We start from the raw sequence: 19,878 nt of genomic DNA, 5'->3' as shown, positions 1-19,878 counted from the left end.
TTTTTTTGCTTCAAGTTGAAAAACAGTAGTTATAGATGACTAGGAGAAAAAGTGTATTTTTAATAAGTGCAACAAAGTCTCATGTAAATCACTTAAGCTAAGAAGCATTTTTTATGACTTGAGTGACTTTGAAAACTACATTATCTCGGTATAGGATAAGCCACTTACCCTCCCTGACTCAGTTTCTTCACCTTTTAAGGCTGAGCTTCAGATTGATCTCAGTGTTTCACAGAGCTGTATTGCTACTCCTGTTCAGAATGTGATTAAATTCAAAATTATAGTATCCATGGTAACCATAACTAGGTCAGTTTGCACTTGGAGTAACAAATAACAGCGGAGAATCTGTATCCTTTTTCCAACCATCCTCTGTGTTTGCAAAATCTTGTTAGGCTGCTGCAAGTAAGTAGCTTTGCAGAAAAAGACCTAGTAGCATCCAGGAGAGAGTGATTTTCTTATTCATTTGTGATCTACACACCCATCAAACTTCATGAAAATTAGGCAATGTATATGTGATTTTACTTCACCCAACCAACATGAATATTTAAGTAATGATTTTACTAGTAAAGTTTTAATTGTTTATTTTAAAATATTGTGGTTAATGTCTAATAAAATTAAGACCTAGGGAATTTCTGTAAAAATAATTGCAGTGGTATGCAGGTGCCTCTTTCCACTTTGGTCACAGCTAATTTTTTTCCTTCAGACCTGATATTTTCTTACTGAACCAAGAAATATTTATTGTTCCTTTCCACTTACCACCCAAATATGTTTGTCTAACAGCATATATAACATGAACTGTTTTTTAATATAAAATCAATTATATTTATGTACTTCTATTTCAGATATAGAAAAAATTGAACAGATGTGTACATGGACACTGGAACTGGAAGGAAGGTGAGGAGAATTTTCCCTTTTCCCCTTAAACACTCTGTGTTTGACATTTTTAAATAATCTAGCAGGTACTAAATTTTTTAGAGCACTGGATTCTCCTTCAAGTCACCAAGTCAAAATACTGTCCCCTCTTTAAATCAATAAGTAGAACAACAGCTTTAAGAATAACTACCATTTATTTGAGCACCTCCTGTGTCATGCCATTTGCATATTCTTAGGATTGTTCAGGCAATCCTCAGAACAATTCTGTGAGGCAAATATTATTATTACTGTCTTACAGATGCAGAATCAAGACCTAAAGAAGTTGAGTAACTTCACTCTAGATCATCTGGTAGAGGATTTAAAGGAGATCTAGCCCTGAGAAGTTAGGCTCTAAAACCTATGCCCTTCCCATGAAAGCACATTTTCTTCATAAAAAGGGTAACTTACATCTTATCTTTTCTGTAGTCTCTAAGTGGTTGATTCCATAAGAAAGTAGTCAAGGCCAGTGACTGTTGAACTCGGTTTTAGCATTTTTGGAAATTGAGATCCAAGAAGTGTAAATGATTGTGAAAGGGGCTTCAGTGGCTTCCGTGCAAATCTAGAACTAAACATCTTTTTCTTTTACTACAAAATGGTGTAAATATTGAAAACAATTTCTCATCTAATTCCCTGTTGCAAGCTGTCGCATAATTTGGCTATACTCTTAAAGGCAAATAGCTCATTTTACAGGCCTTATTTGCACAGCCTTCTCCTTTCTTTTTTGTGGCAATATATGTGTGGATTAGGACTAACCCACAGCAACCAAAGGTAAACTAAAAACAAATATGTCATTTGGTTTTAAATGTGCTAAATTTTGTCCTGATGTTAGTATAAATAATGTATAAACAAGATGTGCACACTACTTGGGGTGGGATTATAACATTATGAATCCTTCATTGTAAAAAAGCCGAAATGTTTTTAGAAAAAGAGCAGGTGGAGAAAACGGAAGATTATTGAACAAGCAATAATAAGAGAGATTTAGTGGAGACTGTAAAAGGCAAAAAAAGAGAAACAGCTCAGAGATTCTGAACTGAGACTATGTCCACCCCAAAAGAAGACTTTATGCAGGGGAATTCTAGAAGCAGACTTTTAAATAGGCTAATATGTAATCAAGTCTTGGGTAGACTGTAGGGTAGCAACTTTAATCTATTACTGGGAAAAGGAGCTGGATATAAAAAAAAGAAATCTTGACCCCGCTGTGACCAAAGTTTAAGAAAGAAACATTTAGCATATAATTATGGTGAGATATATGACTATGTGTATCTTGAGTACAGAGAAAGGAGGTGGGGATACTCAAGGGTTGACAGAAAAATGGGTGTAGCAACATGTGTGATGGGCTAGAAAGTCACAGGAAAATCATATGCAATTGCAACCTTTAGATAAGGTGAGTAAATCCACATGTGTCTGTACTTATGTCTTACAGCTTTTACTGATACTCATTTTCATGTCAGTTTCAAGAAATTATTTATGTCATTTAAATCATTTTTTCTGAAAGTAAAGCAAAGTGAAAGGAGAAGTCACTAAGTCAGGTAACAAATACTTACCAAGTGTCTGTATTTGCTGGACATAGCAGGACTGCTCCCAGGCAAGGAATAGATACCTATTTTTCAGAATTCTGATCTCTTTTGGGATTGCCAAATGACCTCAAGTAATGATGATATAGTTGAATAATCTGTACTTCTGCTGACCTTGATGACATTTGGTGAGTGTTGTGACCTTGGTGGCATTGGTCGCATTTTTTCCAAAGATGTATAATCTGTCAAAAGCAAATTGGATCAGGACCATAACAAAGCTTTGCTGTTCACCATTTTCCATAAATTAAGCTTTGTATGGGGGCAAAAAGTATGCATGGGAAACATTCAATTTACTAGTATTATTGCCTTACCTAGTCTCTTACCTCATTGTTTCCTACTGTTCTTCATGCATCAGGAAGCAAAGATGACTGAAGTGCCTCTTGGTAGCTGATTAATTCAGTGTTTCCTCCATCGATAAGCACCAATTTCCCATAAAAATATAACAGAGTGCTAATACAAAAGAGAAGGGCAATCTCCCTCAAATTATAATATTTAAGGCCTACTGTATAGTTTCCTCCAGACTTATTCAGGTACCGTCCAAGGTGATTTGAAATACTCATGCTAAATTATCTTTTTCTAGGTCCCTATGGTCTACTTCCACGATAGGTCTGAAGGTTTCCTGAAATGCTATTCTCTCTGTAATCTTTTCTATATGTGATTTTATTAATAGTATTTTACATTTGTCTAGTGCTTCTTGCTAAAGTTTATGTCTTGATTTGAATTTTAGTGTTTCTCAATTAATAAACCAACCATTTATTTAGTATCACTTAGGGTGAATTTACTTATATAGCTATCAGATTTCATCCATTGCATGTTGAATTTCCACAGTTTTATTTTTAAACAATAACTAATCTCTGTGTTTTAAGTGGACTTTGTACATTCTTCATAGACTAACCATAGCTTTAGAAATACAAGGTGTGGTTTAAGCAGGGAAGTTAGATGTTTTAAAAATCATTACTACAAGTGATCCTCAAAAAGTTTATGGAAAAATGCATATTATAAAAAAAACTATGCATGAATTTCAAAAATGTTTTTGGGACAAAATTACACTAGTGCTAACTTTTGGTAACATGTCTGAACAGGATCTCATTTGAAGTACTAAGAAGAATAAGCCATTGGTTTGAAAAAAGCCCTCTTAAGAGCAAAATGAATTCTGCTAAAATTGAAGCAGGAACAAATATCAACTTTATGGTGAAGCTCTGGTGGAAGAATGATGAAATCACTGATACTTTACAAGAAGTTTATGGTGACAATGCCTTAAAGAAATCATCAGTTTACACATGGATAGCTTGTTTTAGGAAGGGATGAGATGCTGATGATAAATCCTGTGCTGGCAAATACATCCACAGCAATTTGCAAGGAAAAAATTTATCTTGCTCATGCCCTAACTGAAGAGGACCAACATTTAACAGCTTGGACAATAGCCAGCACCATAGATATCTCAATTGGTTCAGCTTACACAATCCTGAGTCAAAAATCAAAGTCGAGCACCTTCCACTCAATTGGTGCCAAAACCATTGGACCCAGATCAACTGCAGACAATAGTAGAGCTTTCCATGAATATTTTAAACAACTGGGACCAAGATCTTGTAGCGTTTCTCCAAGAAGAGTAGCAGGAGATGAAACATAGCTTTCCCAGTATGATCCTGAAGACAAAGCACAATCAAAGCAATGACTACCAAGACGTGGAGTGTGGTCCAGTCAAAGCACAAGCAGATCAGTCAAAAGCAAAGGTCATGGCAACGGTGTTTTGGGATGCTCAAGGCACTTTGTTTGTTGACTTGCTGGAGGGCCAAAAAACGATAACATCTGCTTATGATGAGAGTGTTCTGAGAAAGACAGCCAGAGCTTTAGCAGACAAATGCCTGGGAAAGCTTCACCAAAGAGCCCTTCTCTACCATGACAATGCTCCTCCTCATTCCTCTCATCAAACAAGGGGAAATTTGTGAAAGTTTCAATGGGAAATCATTAGGCATCCACCTTATAGTCCTGATTTGGCTCCTTTTAACCTATTTTTGTTTCTTAATCTTAAAAAAAAAAATCTTTCAAGGGCAATCATTTTTCTTCAGTAAATAATGTAGAGTGCATTGACATGGTTAAAAAGACTGCACTGACATGGTTAAATTACCAGGACTCTCAGTACATTAGGTATGGGTTAAATGGTTGATATCATCACTTTCTCATCAATTTCAAGACATTTTTGTTTTCTCATACGATGCATCAAGAAGCAAAGATGACTGAAGTGCCTCTTTGTACCTGAGAGTTTCCCAATGTATTTTTATAATTTTGGGTTCTAAGCTTATTTTTAATGTGTGTTTTGTCTCCTATAGAAAATCTTGGTTGATAATTTGTCCTTTTGCTAGGCTTCCCAGGATATTCCAATTTCAGAGCACTTTTTGTGTTAATTTCTTACTTAGAGGTTGGCAAACCCCACATATATTACCTATTTCAATTATAAGCCCCCAAATTTATGTGAGGGGAGGCATGGTTACAAACTCATAGGGAAGACATTTTCCTCTTTACTTAGAGCCCAAGCCAAGACGTTCATTTATTCAATAAAAGTTTACTAAGTTACTGTGCTAAAGACTAGGGATATCATAAGAAACAGGCAAAGTCCCTGCTCTCATGAAAGTTATATTTTGGAATAATATCCTTGTGCTGATGAGGAAATTTTCTAGTCCTCCAGCAGGAATCTCAGTTTTCACTCCCTGACTCCATTAGGCTTGTGGCCTCATTTCATATTCTGTTATGGTTATTATAATCCATTTCCATGATTACCAAGGCTGAGAATATTCTTTCATCCATGACCTTCAAATTGACCTTACCATTTTATTTTGCCTTCTTCATTTTTGGCAAGTAGGAGCTTGGCTTACTTTATTGTAAGCTCAGCTATACATTTAAAAGTAAATACACATTTTTTCCATCATTTCTATGGGTTTAGTGGCAGAGGGAGTTACAATATCTGGTCTACCACATTGCAGGAACTAGATTTCCCCAGATGACTAATGCTTCAGTCAAAAGTCTTCTTCCCCCACCCACCCCCCCCCGCCCCAAACACATTAGACTTACTTATGCCATTGTGGAAAATTATTTCCATTGTCTTTGAAGTCCCCTTTCCCAGGTTTTCTCTCTACTGTTTTTTTCTAATCTTTCAGGGTGTACTCAAATGTTACCTTCTCAAAGAGACTTTCCTGTAAAACCTCACCTTGAACACTCTATCTCACTCACTTTGTTTTTTCTTTTTTATAACTTTAATAGTATTTTGAATTATCATACTTATTTACTTGTTGATCATGCCTCTATCCCACTGTAATGCAACTTCCATGACAGCATAATCTTTTCTGTCTTGTTTACCATTATTTCTCTAGGGTCAGTCTATCAGTACTTTTATTTTCTTAGCAGAATTGGGTGTCTCTTGATGTGATGCAAAAAGAAAACACATGATTGATGATGGCTTCTAACCAAGGATTCAAGGCATCTGATTTGAATTCTAGATTGTAGACATTACAGGGATGAAGGCACAAAGTAAATAACACCAGAAAGAGGATTTAACACAAAATCTGGAAGTTGGGATATTTCACAGGATAAATTGTTGAGCCTTTTCCGAAATAAGTGTCTAGCAAATCCTGTATTAGTATCTTTAGTGATCATGCCTGAGTTTGCTCTCCAAAGGCACCATATCTATACATTCTTAGTATCTTATCTGTTTTAAGCAGATAATAAAGTCAACTGAACCTTCCCTTACTGTTACACACTAAGTAAGTGCAATTTGGATGGTTTGAAGATATTAAATATTTCAATTCAGATTTAAGGAGACCTGTTTGAGAGAAACTACTAGAGCTTTTAACACTTGCTACAGAAAGGTAATGTCTTTTCTATTTAGTATTTTGCATTCCAAAGAATGAGAAAAGTTATTCCATAAGTAGATAATTGAATAAGAGAATCAAAACATACATGGAGGTGCTTAAATGTTTCATTTTAAATTTGATGGCAAAGATGCTATGAAACTGTATTAACAGCTAACATTTATTGAACAGAAGGCACTCTAAATGGTGCTTGTAGATTATGGCACTTAATCCTCACAGTAACTTTATGAGATAGGTATTGTATTAGCCTGCTCTTGCATTGCTATAAAGGAATACCTGAGATTGGGTAATTAATAAAGAGGTTTAATTGTCTCATGATTCTGTAGGTTGTCCAGGAAGCATGGTGCTGGGATCTGCTCAGCTTCTGGGGAGGCCTCAGGAAACTTACAATCATAGTGGAAGGCAAAGGGAGGCTGGCACTTCACATGGCCAGAGCAGGAGGAAGAGAGTGGTGAGACGGAGCTACACACTTTTAAACAACCACATCTCATGAGAACAAACTCACTGTCATGAGAACAGCACTGAGTGGAATGGTGTTCAACCATTCATGAGAAACCACCCCCATGATCCAATCACCACCCACCAGGCTCCACCTCCAACACTGGGGATTAATTCGACATGAGATTTGGATGGGGACACAGATCCAAACATATCAGGTACAATGCTTCTTTTGTTTTATAGATGGGGATGACTAAATCAGGGAGTTTCAATAATTTGTCCAACATCATAAATACTGGGTGGTGATGTCACAATTCGTACACAGGTATAAAAATTCCAAATTATTATGCCACATATATCATTGATAAAACACTTACCTTTTTAAAGGAACTACTTTCTAATTGTTTTGGACTAATTATCTTTTCATTATTAGGGTACCTCTTTCAGGACCAGTGTGAGACTGACACACGGTAAACAATGAGTAAATATAGTTATTATTCCTATGGTTTTGAACAGATAAATAAGTCACATCCTCACTGACCACATATTTCTCACCGTGAAAAAGAGAATAACTTTTTAAATTGCTAGAATTTTATTTTATAAGTCAGAACAGGCACTGGCACTAACAATGACAAATTTTAATAGCCTATCTCTAAGCAATATTATTGACAGAACAAAACTCATCTTTATTGATAAATGCTAATCTGTATCTGGCTGCTAAGCTATAGTAGAAAAAAATCGTCCTTAGACCAATAATAACTCAGTCTCAATTATCCAACAGATAAGTCTCCTAAAGTTCATCCAAAGATGAATATAACTCACAATATGTGTTATTTTTCTAAAGTTGTTTACTCAAGGTCAAGGGCAGAAAAATATTTGAAATTTTTAGTGCAAGCACAAGTATTCAAATCGGTATTACAGGTCTCACTTTTTTTTTTCAAACATTTATCTAATTGATTAAAATACAAAGACATGGTTCTCCTTTAAGAAACAAACAGGCAGCATTTCTTATATTTACATTTGACCTATAATTTACAAACCAAAGACTAAAGTTAAAATATTGTAAGTTCATTAAACTCCTAATGAATATGTTTATTCCCCAACCCCTGCCACTGAAATTTATTGCGATTTGTCCTATGATTATAAAGTGAGATGTGTTCAGTATAGACGATATTGAAAACATGTAAGAAGTAATTCCAAAACCTAGAAAGAATACTGTTTTTTCATATATAGGACATCCTTTCAGTGTTTTCTCTATATGTCTCTCTATGTACATTTCTATGCAAATATAAAATTATACTTTGTATATTTTATAACTATTTTAAATGAAGAATATGTAGTGATCATACGCCTATGTCATATATTAGTAGGCGTACTTTATGTAACTACTTGTCTTGAGTTAGAATTAGGTATTCTCATTTTTTTCTTTATTACAGATAATATGACATTGAACATCCTTGCACATAAATCTTTGTGTACAAGATCTTTTCTCACCTTTCCACAGACAAGAACGATGCCTTTTAGAAAACTAAAATATGATTTCAGAAACATTAATTTGTTAGCTCAGTGATATTTTATAAATTACTTGTTCATATTTACAGTTACAGAACATTCTTCCTCTGAACATTTTGAGTGGTTTTATATACATTAAAACTTGCTGTTGTTTAATGGAACAATTTCTTTTAGTGACAGGAATAAAGAATGTAGCAGGAAAGGATCTGGAGTGAGAGGACAGAGAAGGAAAAATGGAAAACTCTTTTTGTGCCTCATTCTTTTACTCTTACTATTCCCTTTTTCCAGAATACTTGTCCCTGCCTTTCCTACCTAAATAGCTTTTTTCCAGTCTCCTATATTTACATTCAGCTATAACGTCATTTCTCCATGTGTATGAAGTGGTTCTAAATGGGTACTTTCTTAGTCTTTTTTTTTTTTTTAAGAAAAAGAACTTTCCTTTATGTATAGTAGAATACATATGATATCACTGTAATAATATTTTGTAGCTCCAACTTGCCCTCTGGAAGGTTCTCAAAAGCAAGGACTACATTCTATTCACTTGTATATCAGTGGTGACTAAAAAGAAGATAGTATATAAAAATCACTCAACAAAAACGTATAGAATGAATAAGTGATTGGAAATGGCAACATCTGCCATTTCCAAAAAGAAGTTATAATTACTGTTCTGATAGGGACAAGGGTAAGAAGCTATTGCACGAGATTTATTACCTGATTCCTGGACTTTTTTGCCAGAAGGGACAGAACTAGGGGAAAAAAAAAAAAAGGACTTCTTCACAGATAATCAAAATGCAACCGGTCTCATTGTTTGTGTTCAGGAACTCATATGCAACCTGCTCAATTAAACAGACACAATACAAATTTCAACAATAGAAACAAAAATTCATCATCCTGGCAAATTTATGAAGGTTTTAAACGTGGGTAAAAAGTTGTTTACCTGGGTCCTTTGGACAAATTTCCCTTTTTCTTTTATCCTTTTGCAAAGAGAACAAAGATCAGCAAATACTAGCAGCCTAAAGCTACACTATATGTGGCTTTGCATGCCTGCCAAGCTTTAATGTTCCCTTGACTCCTGAATGCAATGGATTCTATCGTATTGTGGGTATTAAGAAGTACATTAACCCTTTCTTGTGGAAACAGATTGTTTGGTGGGCTTGTGTTTGTAGATGAGACATATTAAATACATCTATGTTAATACAGCCTTCCCTTATACTGTCTTATTATTTTGCTATTTGTTTTTTGCTGTTGTTGTTGTTTGTTTGTTTTTTGAGACAGAGTCTCGCTCTGTCGCCCAGACTGGAGTGCAGTGGCACGATCTCCGCTCACTGCAAGCTCCGCCTCCCGGATTCACGCCATTCTCCTGACTCAGCCTCCGGAGCAGCTGGGACCTACCTCGCCCGGCTAATTTTTTGTATATTTTTTTAGTAGAGACAGGGTTTCACCGTGTTAGCCAGGATGGTCTCGATCTCCTGACCTCGTGATCCGCCCGCCTCGGCCTCCCAAAGTGCTGGGATTACAAGTGTGAGTCACCGCGCCCGGCCCTGCTATTTGTTTTTATAGATGACCTAACAAGCCATGTTCGAAACTAAGAGTTTGTTCAAATTGTTTCTTCAGTTGCTAAAAGTTCCAGAAAAATGACTTATGATCAGTAAGATTTCCTCTCAGAACGTTGGGTAGAAGGGAATACTAGGAATTCAACTGAGGCAACAATCCCCCTTCGTCTTTTTTAAATCTAAAACACCATGCCATCCTAGAGAAATGGAAATCTCCAATGAAAACACACGGGCATATACAGAATCTTAAACAACGCTACACAAAATTGAGAAAGCATAAAAAAGTAGGATAGTTTACATACACAATGATTTTTATACTGTGTTATCCTACCCTTTGCTTTGCTTTTTACTTTATGAATGTCTGTATTGTTTGTTATAAGCAATGTGTATTACATTCATCATGAAGACATACAAAGAAAAAAAGGCCCAAAGATATGAAAATAAAACCATAAGACAAATATTAAACTGGGAGAAAAATTCATCACACATATGAAAAAGAATTATTATCTTTAATAATACCTTGATGGAAAGAGTTCAGGGAAACTGATAAGAAATATATCAATACCTCAATAAGAAAATATGGGCAAAGATCAAAAAGATTTCACAGGAAGGGAAATGGCAAATGGTCATTCTGCTACCACTATGTTTTTTTTTTTTCTAAAACAGAATTATATTTATTCTTCTGTTGAAAACATTTGTGTTTCTTCTTCATTTTCTATGAGGTTAAGAAGAAGGAAGTTGGTATTACATGCTGAAAGAATGTTAGAAAACTGTAGAATAATTGAGTCAAAATAGTATTATATACAAGTATTAATAATACTGTTTGATACTTTTATTAAAAGTTAGTAATAAAAGTATCAAAGAGTATTATTAATACTCTTTGACTTAGTTATTCTACTTCTAAAAAACTATCCTAAAGAAAAAGTCTGATAGTTCCAAGTTTGAGTTGTTTAACATGTGGTTTAACAAAAGTTAAAAATTACTATCCCAAGGTATACATCTGGAAAATGGTTAGTAAATAACAGCATATAGTATGTCATTCCAAAATTTTTTGTAAAATAATTGATGATATTATCCTCAGCAAACTAGTGTATGAACAAAAAACCAAACACCTCATGTTTTCACTTATAAGTGGGAGCTGAACAATGAGAACTCACGGACACAGGGAGGGGAACAACCCACACTGGGGCCTGTCAAGGGGTGGGGTAGGGGGACAGGAAGAGCATTAGGCAAAATAGTTAATGTATGCTGGGCTTAATATCTAGGTGATAGGTTGATAGGTGCATCACCACGGCACATGTTTACCTATGTAACAAACTTGCACATCCTGTACATGTACCCTGAAACTTAAAATAAAAATAAGAGTATTAATAGTTTAATTGCTTATTACATATTGTAAAGATACTTCCCAGAGAGGTCAAGTCATTTTTTACCTTTGTGTTCTTTTTTACTTCAAGTTTATTACTTATCTCATCTTCTTTTATTCCTCTCAATATCTTCCTACTTTCGGAACCCCTCTCTGGTTCTGCACGCTCTGTGTATTCTTTTTCCAACTAAAAGGTCAGTCACCAGTTTCTTTGTCCCAATTGATATATATCATGAGGGAGCTGATATCATGCCTTTATCTCTTCTATTTCTTCCAATGTAGGAAATAATTATGTACTTTAAAAAAATCACATCTTAATTTAGACCTTTTATTTTTCATGACATGAGAACGTTTCAAACTGCCATACTATATAGTCATAGATCTCCACCTTAAAAGTGTAACATTGCAAGCTTTAGTCAGTATACAATTACTCCTTTTTACATTCACCATTTTTGTGCTGCTACCAGGAGCTTTCTCAGCATTTGCTTTGACTTCAGTCATCACTGTATTTCTTACTACTTTTGCACAGATCTGGGAGTTTTTGACATAGCTGAGCCCAGTCTGTTACCAGTACATCCACATGATGTCATGACAGCAGATCAAGATTTGTTATTGGTTCAAATCTTCAAGCTATATTGAACGGTGGGCTAGGTGCAGTGGTTCATACCTGTAATCTCAGCACTTTGGGAGGCCAAGGCAGGAGGATCACTTGAGGCCAGGAGTTAAAGACCAGCATGGGCAACATAGGGAGACTCCTCTCTACAAAAAAATTAAAAATTAAAAAAAATATTGAATAGCAGTTCAGCTATCTCTGCAGCTAACACGTTGGAAGATCACAGGCTGGTCAAAACAACAATAACAACAGCAATTCTTCTTTTGTTGAAGATAATAGAATGATAAATTATAAATGCTTCAGTGAAATGTGATAAAATGATCTGTATTTATGTCCTTAGTATGTAAAAATTTGATAGTAAGAAAACATTAAAAATTTACACATTGCACATCAATGTCTGCTAACATCACAAAAAGAATGATGAACAGGAACTATGTCTTCTTGATGGAAAAGAAACAATTTGCCACACATAAAAAAATTTAACATAAAGCTGATTTAATTTATAGGAAACATAAGTGACAGAGAAACATGTTAAATTATATCAGCAACCAGGAAAATAAGAACCTGATTTACAAGAATTATAAGAAAACACAAATTGGAGGAAAAATCTAATGACTTAAAGAAATATAGAAGATACATTAACTAATGCAATGTTATAATCTTGTTTGGATCTTGATTCAAAAAAACTGTTAAAATAATGATGTATATGAGATCATTGAAAACTTTAACATTGATTAAGAAATTAATGATGGTTTGTACTTGTTTTTGTTTTTTCTGTGATAATATTATGGTTGTGCTAAATAAATAGTCTTAAGTTTGTCCTAAAATCTCTAAAATAATTTTTAGAGATACATACTAACATATTTATTGGTAAAACATATGATGTTAAGACTCTGAGTTAGATTTTTCATAGTCTTTTTGTGACTTGGGATTAAAATTTACTCCCAAACTGAGAAATTAACATGAAAAGTAGACTCGAGTGACAAAACACTTGAATCACCAATAAGAGCAAATATAAGACCATTTTGGAATTTCTAATTTTTTTGTTTGTTTGTTTGAGATGAGTTTTGCTCTTGTTACCCAGGCTGGAGTGCAATGGCGCAATCTCTGCTCACTGCAACCTCTGCCTCCCGGGTTCGATTGATTCTCCTGCCTCAGCCTCCCCAGTAGCTGGGATTACAGGCATGTGCCACCACATCTGGCTAATTTTGTATTTTTAGCAGAGATAGAGTTTCACCATGTTGGCCAGGCTGGTCTCAATCTTCTGACCTGAGGTGATCCATTTGCCTTGGCCTCCCAAAGTGCTGGGATTACAAATAAGAGCCACCATGCCTGGCCAGGAATTTCTTAAGAGCAGCTCTCTCCACATGGATTGCCAGAGAATGACCTATTTAAAAATCAACTCTATCTTTTCACTTATCTTTCCAGTTTAACTTTCTCTAGAGCCCGAACACAACAATCCTTCAGCTCCACCAGAATCTCTAATTTATTGATCCTATCACCTTTTCATGATCCTGCACTTTTTAGATATTCTTACTCTTCTCCTTACCCTGCTTAAAATCCATGATCTGGCTTTACAATTAGTATACACTGCCAACTCCATTGCGTCTCTCTGCCTTTATGGTATTCACTTGGTAGAACGGCAACCTTGGTTAAAACCCCCTGTCCTCACTGCCCTGGCATGCTGCAGCTGAATATGGCTGGGAAAAACACTGAAACACTGACTGGTCCCACTTTAAATTCATGACCTTAAACCTCAAATGGCCCCTTAGTGCTGCCAAGGAATTTAACTACACATTCCAAGTCCATTTCCTTTTCTCCTCTCCTACATCAGTGTTCTATGCGTTCTCTGTTGTCAAATCCTGGGCACCTTCCCTCCCATCCTCTCAGATGACAAGTCAGCTTCCTACTTCTCTGAGAGAGTAGTAGAAGTTAGAAAAAAAAAATCTACAAACTTGCATTCTACGAACTTGCATTACCATATCTGCTCACACTAGTCAGACTGCCAGCCTTTATTCTTTAACTATAGTTGAAAGATTCGTGCTTTGACTCCAGACTAGCCTTTCAAATTGTGTACAGGACACCATCCCCTCCTGATTATTTGATGACTTCAGAAATTCTCTTTTCCCTCTCCTACATCATCGACTTATCCTCTCTTCTGGGACACTTTAAGTAGTAGATATGCTTCTATGATTCCGTCTTAAAATATGTGTGCATGCATGCACACCCAAACACACACATACCCAGGAGAAAAATGTCTCTCGATTCCACTTCCCCCTCCAGATTCTCCCTCATTTTCTGAACTTTATTGTAATTAAAGTCTTAGAAAAAGTTGTCTATATTCATTGACTACAACTTCCCTCTTGCTATCAGGCTTTTGATCCAACCACTTCATCCTAACTGATCTCCCTATACAAATACAAGGGTCAATTTTCAGTCCTCATCCCACTTTACCTAACAACATCATTTGACACAACTGGTCATTCCCACCTCCTAGAAACACTGTCCACTTGACTTCAGAATTCCAGTCTCTCTTGTTTCTTCTCTTCTATCTCTGGATACTTCTCTTAGCCTCTCTTGCTAATTCATCCTCTTTACAGTGAATCTCTTAACGTTAGAGTGCCCCAGGGCTCAGTCTCTGGACTATTTATACATGCACCTATGGTGATGACATCCAATCTATGACTTAATATCATCTCTATGTCATGATTGCCAATTTTAATTCTCTAGCTTGGACCTCTCCTGTGAATTCCATATTTATGTAGCAAATTGCCTATTTGAAATATCCACTCAGATGTCTAATAGATATCTCAAATTTAAGATGTCCAATACTGAACGCCTTTATTTTCCCACCCTCAAATCATGCTGTATGTAGTTACTTAATGGAAATTACTTTTTTTAAAGTTGCTAGGCCCCAAACTTAAAGGTATTGTTGACACATTTTCTTCTATCACTGCCCCCATCCATATCCAGTAGGGAAACTTATTGGCTCTACCTTCAATATAACATTGGTTTGATCAATTATTATCATTTCTACTGTTTCCACTTTGGTTCAAGCCACCAACATCCCTCACCTAGATAACTATAGTAGTTTCCTAAGTGTTTTCCATGCTTCTACCCTTGACTCCTTTAATCTATATTCAAATAATATGAAAATTCAATTGCTACTTATTATGACTTACAAGACTGTATGCAATCTCCCTATCCACTAAATGCACTACATCTCTTGCTACTTTCCCCAAATTCTATTTTCTACAGCCATACTGACCTACTTGCTGTTCCTTGAAGATGCCAGTCACTCTCCCTCATTAGGAATTGAAAAGATCTTCTCCTGGAGAGCTCACTTTCTCACCTGTTTCAAGTCTTTGCTCATATAGTATTTTCCAATGAAGCCAAACATGGCTATTTCTTTTATTCTGCAATCACTCCCACTGTCACTGTAAAACTGTCACATGCTCTATATTTTTGCCATATGACCTATCATCTTATAATATATAATAAAATGTGCTTATTTGTTATGCTACTTGTGCATCTCCTATCACTAAAATGTGGAATCCATTGAGAAGAGAGAATTTAATCTGTTTTCCATTTATACATTCTCAGCGCTGAGAAAATGATCTGGCATTTATAAGAACTCAATATTTGTCAATAGAATAAACAAATCTAAAATCACAAAACATTTGCAGATTTTTTGTTATAAAATAACTGGGTAAAGACTAAAAATATGCATGTTTAAACTGATTAAAGACAAAATAAGGGAAAAACAAATGCGAAGAATAAGAAAAGTGACATAGGCTTATCAATATCAAAATGCCAAAAATAGCATTTTAACATGTAAAATATAAATAGAGGGAAAGTGCTACACAAAAATAAAAGAAATAGTCCAATAAGAAAATGATACTACATGAACTGTATACACTGGATGGCATAGTTTTGAACTATTAAAAGCAAAAATGTACAGAATTACAGAAAGAAATTAACAGATGATCACAGAAAGATTTTAATAAATTTTTACCAAAAAGGTGAAGGAGAGGAGAAAGGTCAGTTAAGATATAGAAGAATCAAACAATGAAATTATCAGATTTTATCTAATGTTTATGTATTCAATATGTATTATTTAGTATTTATATCATATAGTACTCTCATTTATTTATACTATTTAAATATTAAGTATATCAATATATTTACCCCTATAAAGAAAACCACATGGTTCATTTTTCTATTTTTTAGTTTTATTTGTTTATTTTTACCAGCCCAAGTTTTCATCATGTTTTAAAATAACCACATAAAAGGCCATAAACATTTCTTGAAAAATTAATGAGATGCATACCATATTCTCTAATTTTGATTCAATTAAATATTTTTAAAGTAACAAACCCTCCATAAATTTTGGAAACTGATATTTTAAAAACTTAATAAATATGCGCAAATTTTTGTATGGGTTAACGGCATAGAAACAAAACTACAAAGTAGAATGAATATCTGTCAAGTCTTATGGGGTGTAGCTAAACTATAACTAAGGATGAAATTCATAGCCTTAAGTATATTTCTTTAAAAAATGAGAAACACGACGTGTTTGGGCTCGGGTGGGCGTTGGAGGTGTCAGGGTGTAGTGGGCGGAGAAGACTCTTGGCCAGGCAGATGGCTTCCTGGTGGCAGGGCATGGGGGCCTCTGTGTGCCGGAAATCTCTACAGCACCAGGAACAGCTGGAGGACAGCAAGGAACTGCAGCCTTTGGTCAGCCATCAGGAGACCTCCGCCGGAGCCCTGAGTTCCCTAAGCAGATAGTTCCAAAGGAGGCTGCACCTGAGAGCTGTTAACCTCAGCCTCCAGGCAGGACCCTTCTGGGAACGCCTGGAAACAACAGAGCCAGGGCAGCAGGGCCTCCAGGCTGCGGCTCCCTCAGCTAAGAGTGCCTTGGGTGCCAAGTCCCAGACAATCCAGGAGTCCTGCCAAAGCGGCACCAAATGGCTGGTGGAGACCCAGGTGAAGGCCAGGAGGAGGAAGAGAGGGGCACAGAAAGGCAGTGGATCACCAACTCACAGCCTGAGCCACGAGAGCACCCAGCTGTCTGGAGCCGCCCCTGCCCGCTCAGCCGCAGACCCCTGGGAGAAGGAGCATCACCGCCTCTCTGCCCCATAGGCTCACGTGCCCACCCAGTAAGGCTGTCGAGGTGGGAGGCTGCCTTCCGGAGCCCCTACTCCTCAAGAGAGCCCCTCTGCTCTCCCAGTGAGTCTGACAGTGACCGAGGGCCTGCGGGGGCAGGAACTCAGCACCTCCAGAAGCTCTCCTAAGAACTGGACGAAGCTATTATGGCGGAAGAGAGTGGTCACATGACCGTCTCTCTCATTCATGACGGAGGAAGTGCTCTGCAGCTCTGTCTTGCGGGAAACAAGACCTGTCTGACCACCCAGGCTTCATACCAAGGATGTCTGTGCTTCCAGTGAGCTTCCTGGAGGAAACCCCCAGGAGTCATCAGTACCCCTGGGCCATGCTAACAAGGATCTGACTAACAAGGAGCCCAGTGCCCTCCTGCTCCAGCCGCATCTGGACCCATCAGTGACTGCCTGCCACAGCCTGGGAGTGTCTTGTGGAGATCTTGCAGAGGTAGGGACAATTGTTCCTTCTACTTTTCCAGGGACTCTTGGGCTTAGAAACTCACCATACACTTGACCTTGAGTCTTGTATTTGCTTCATCTGTAATGTGAAGTGCTAGCATTAGATGTTTGAGAGCTCTGAGCTGTGTACCTGGGTGCCTGGTTTTTGGGGAGTCATCCACAGAATCACTCACCCACTGTGTTTCCGATGCCAAGGCTCTTGGGGGATCCCACTCTCATCCCTGCTTTTCCTACCAGGGACTCCAAGGAAGGCATAGGAGTTATTTCCAGGCTTAAGACCATGGGCTCACGGGTACCTATTTATATGCCCAAAGCAGATTACTGTGGGTGTGCTGGGAGGGGTAGTCCTGTTCAAGAGCAATTTCTGCCCTTTGTAAATTATTTAAGAAACCACCTTTGTCATTTTATTAGAAAGAAACCAGCGTGTGACTTTCCTAGATAACATTGCATTCTCATAATACTGTTTGCATTTTTTTTTAAAAAGAGAGAAACACTTAAAATAAATTAGTTAAACATTCAAATCAAGAAACTGCACAAATAATAGTGAGAAAACTTGGAAAGAAATTATTTTTCAAGAGATATGAACAGAAATTAATGACTAGTAGACCAACTTAAAAACAGGTGATTAATAAAATCAATTGATTCATTAAAAGATAAATAAAAATACATTATCAAAACTAATCAAAATAATAAAGAAGCCACAAATAATTTTAGGAAAAATGAAAAGAATGAATGTTTTAAAAGTCACAAGACAGCACCTTGAACAACTTTGTGTCAATAAATTTGAAAATGTTTAAATTTCATTTTTTCTGGAAAACGTAAATTATCAAAATTGTTTCAAGAAAAAAATATAAGATATAAATAAGCCAATAACCATTAAAAATTACATCAGTAGTCAAAAATTTCTCCCTTATAAATGAAACCATACAAAATTAGTTTTATAAGTGATTTTTCAACCAAGTCTATGAGTAAAAAGATATTCTATATCGTATTTTAAAAACTTTCCAAAGAGTAGACAAAGAAAGAAAATTATCTGTTTACAAAATCTAAGGACAGAACCAGAAAAGTACTGAGTAATTTCACTTATGAACATAAATGCAAAATTCTCAAATAAAATATTAGAAAATAAATGTCACCAGTATATAACATAACACATCATGACCAAGTCGTGTTTTCTGAGGAATAAAGTGATATTTCAACATAAAGAAATTAACAATATATTCCACCTCATTAACACGAGAAAAGGAGAAAAAGTAAAAAATCATTTTAATAAATGCCGAAAAAGTATTTATTGCACTAGATACTCATTTATGCTAAATTGTTTTTTAGAAACCAAAATTAGAAGAGAGCTTCTTTAACTTAGTTGAAAAGGTATTTACCAAAAACTCCACAAACACCATAATTAATGGTGAAATTTTGTAAGCATTTTCTTTAGTGTAAAGAACATCAGAAAAATTATCCAAAACTTAGAATTCGGCAAAAAAGAATACCAGGTGTTCTTTCAGCACATTTCTGGGTTTGCACCTTTAGTTAATTTTTCTATTGATGGTGCTGTTTTACAGCTCTGTAAATACAGAGATTAACTTGCAGATATTTGTCTAGTACAGATGAAAATAATTTCTCTTCAGTGAAAGATATAACCTACAAGTAAAGTTTATTGCTCTGTAGGATACTAACCAGTTTTGTATTTAACCCAGCAATTTTATCCTAAAGTTTCTTTATTAAATTGCCTATTAACACTTTAGCTCTGAAGGGTTTTTTTTTTTTTTAGACAGGGTCTGGCTGTGTCGCCCAGGCTGGAGTGCAGTGGCACACTCATGGCTCACTGCAGCCTCAACCTGCCAGGCTCAAGTGGTCCTCCCACCTCAGCTGTCCTAGTAGCTGGAACTACAGGTGCACACTACCACACCGGGCTAATTCTTGTATTTTTTGTACAGATGAGGTTTTACCATGTTGCCCAGGTTGGTCTCAAATTTCCGGCCTCAATTCAGGATCTGCCTGCCTCGGCTTCCAAAAGTGCTGGGATTACAGACGTGAGCCACTGCGAACTCATTTTTGAACTCATTTTAACATCTTCTTGGTTCTCCCATTAATTAATCAATTGAACAAAATCCTTGACACATACCCATTTTATATTTGCGTGAGTCATGATTTTACCTTTTGACAAGTACACTTAAACAGGAACAAGTGAGAGATATCTGTTAACACTACTTCAATTCATCATATAATAAAAGACCTAAATAAAGTAAAATAAATAAGATGTGTGTGTAAGGATTAGAACAGAAGAGAAAGTTGTGACCGTTAGATGATATGGTTGTCTGTACAGAAAATCTAAGAATTTAAAGGACAACTGTTAAAGCAATTAAGATAATTCAGCTAACTTGCTGAATACAAGGCGAATATAAAATAATTAATAGTTTGCCTAAGGA

At 36.1% G+C, this 19,878-nt stretch overlaps 1 pseudogene; it reads left to right on the top strand.

The window, feature by feature from the left end:
• The first annotated feature begins 16,472 nt into the window (after positions 1–16,472).
• LOC694394 (protein PIMREG pseudogene) lies at positions 16,473–17,278 on the top strand (annotated as a pseudogene).
• The last annotated feature ends 2,600 nt before the right edge of the window (positions 17,279–19,878 follow it).

The sequence above is a fragment of the Macaca mulatta genome, chromosome 5 (assembly GCF_049350105.2).
Source record: "Macaca mulatta isolate MMU2019108-1 chromosome 5, T2T-MMU8v2.0, whole genome shotgun sequence".
Classification (NCBI taxonomy): Eukaryota; Metazoa; Chordata; class Mammalia; order Primates; family Cercopithecidae; genus Macaca; species Macaca mulatta.
The sequence above is the reverse complement of the archived record's forward strand: the minus strand, read 5'-3'. Positions and strand labels throughout refer to the sequence as shown.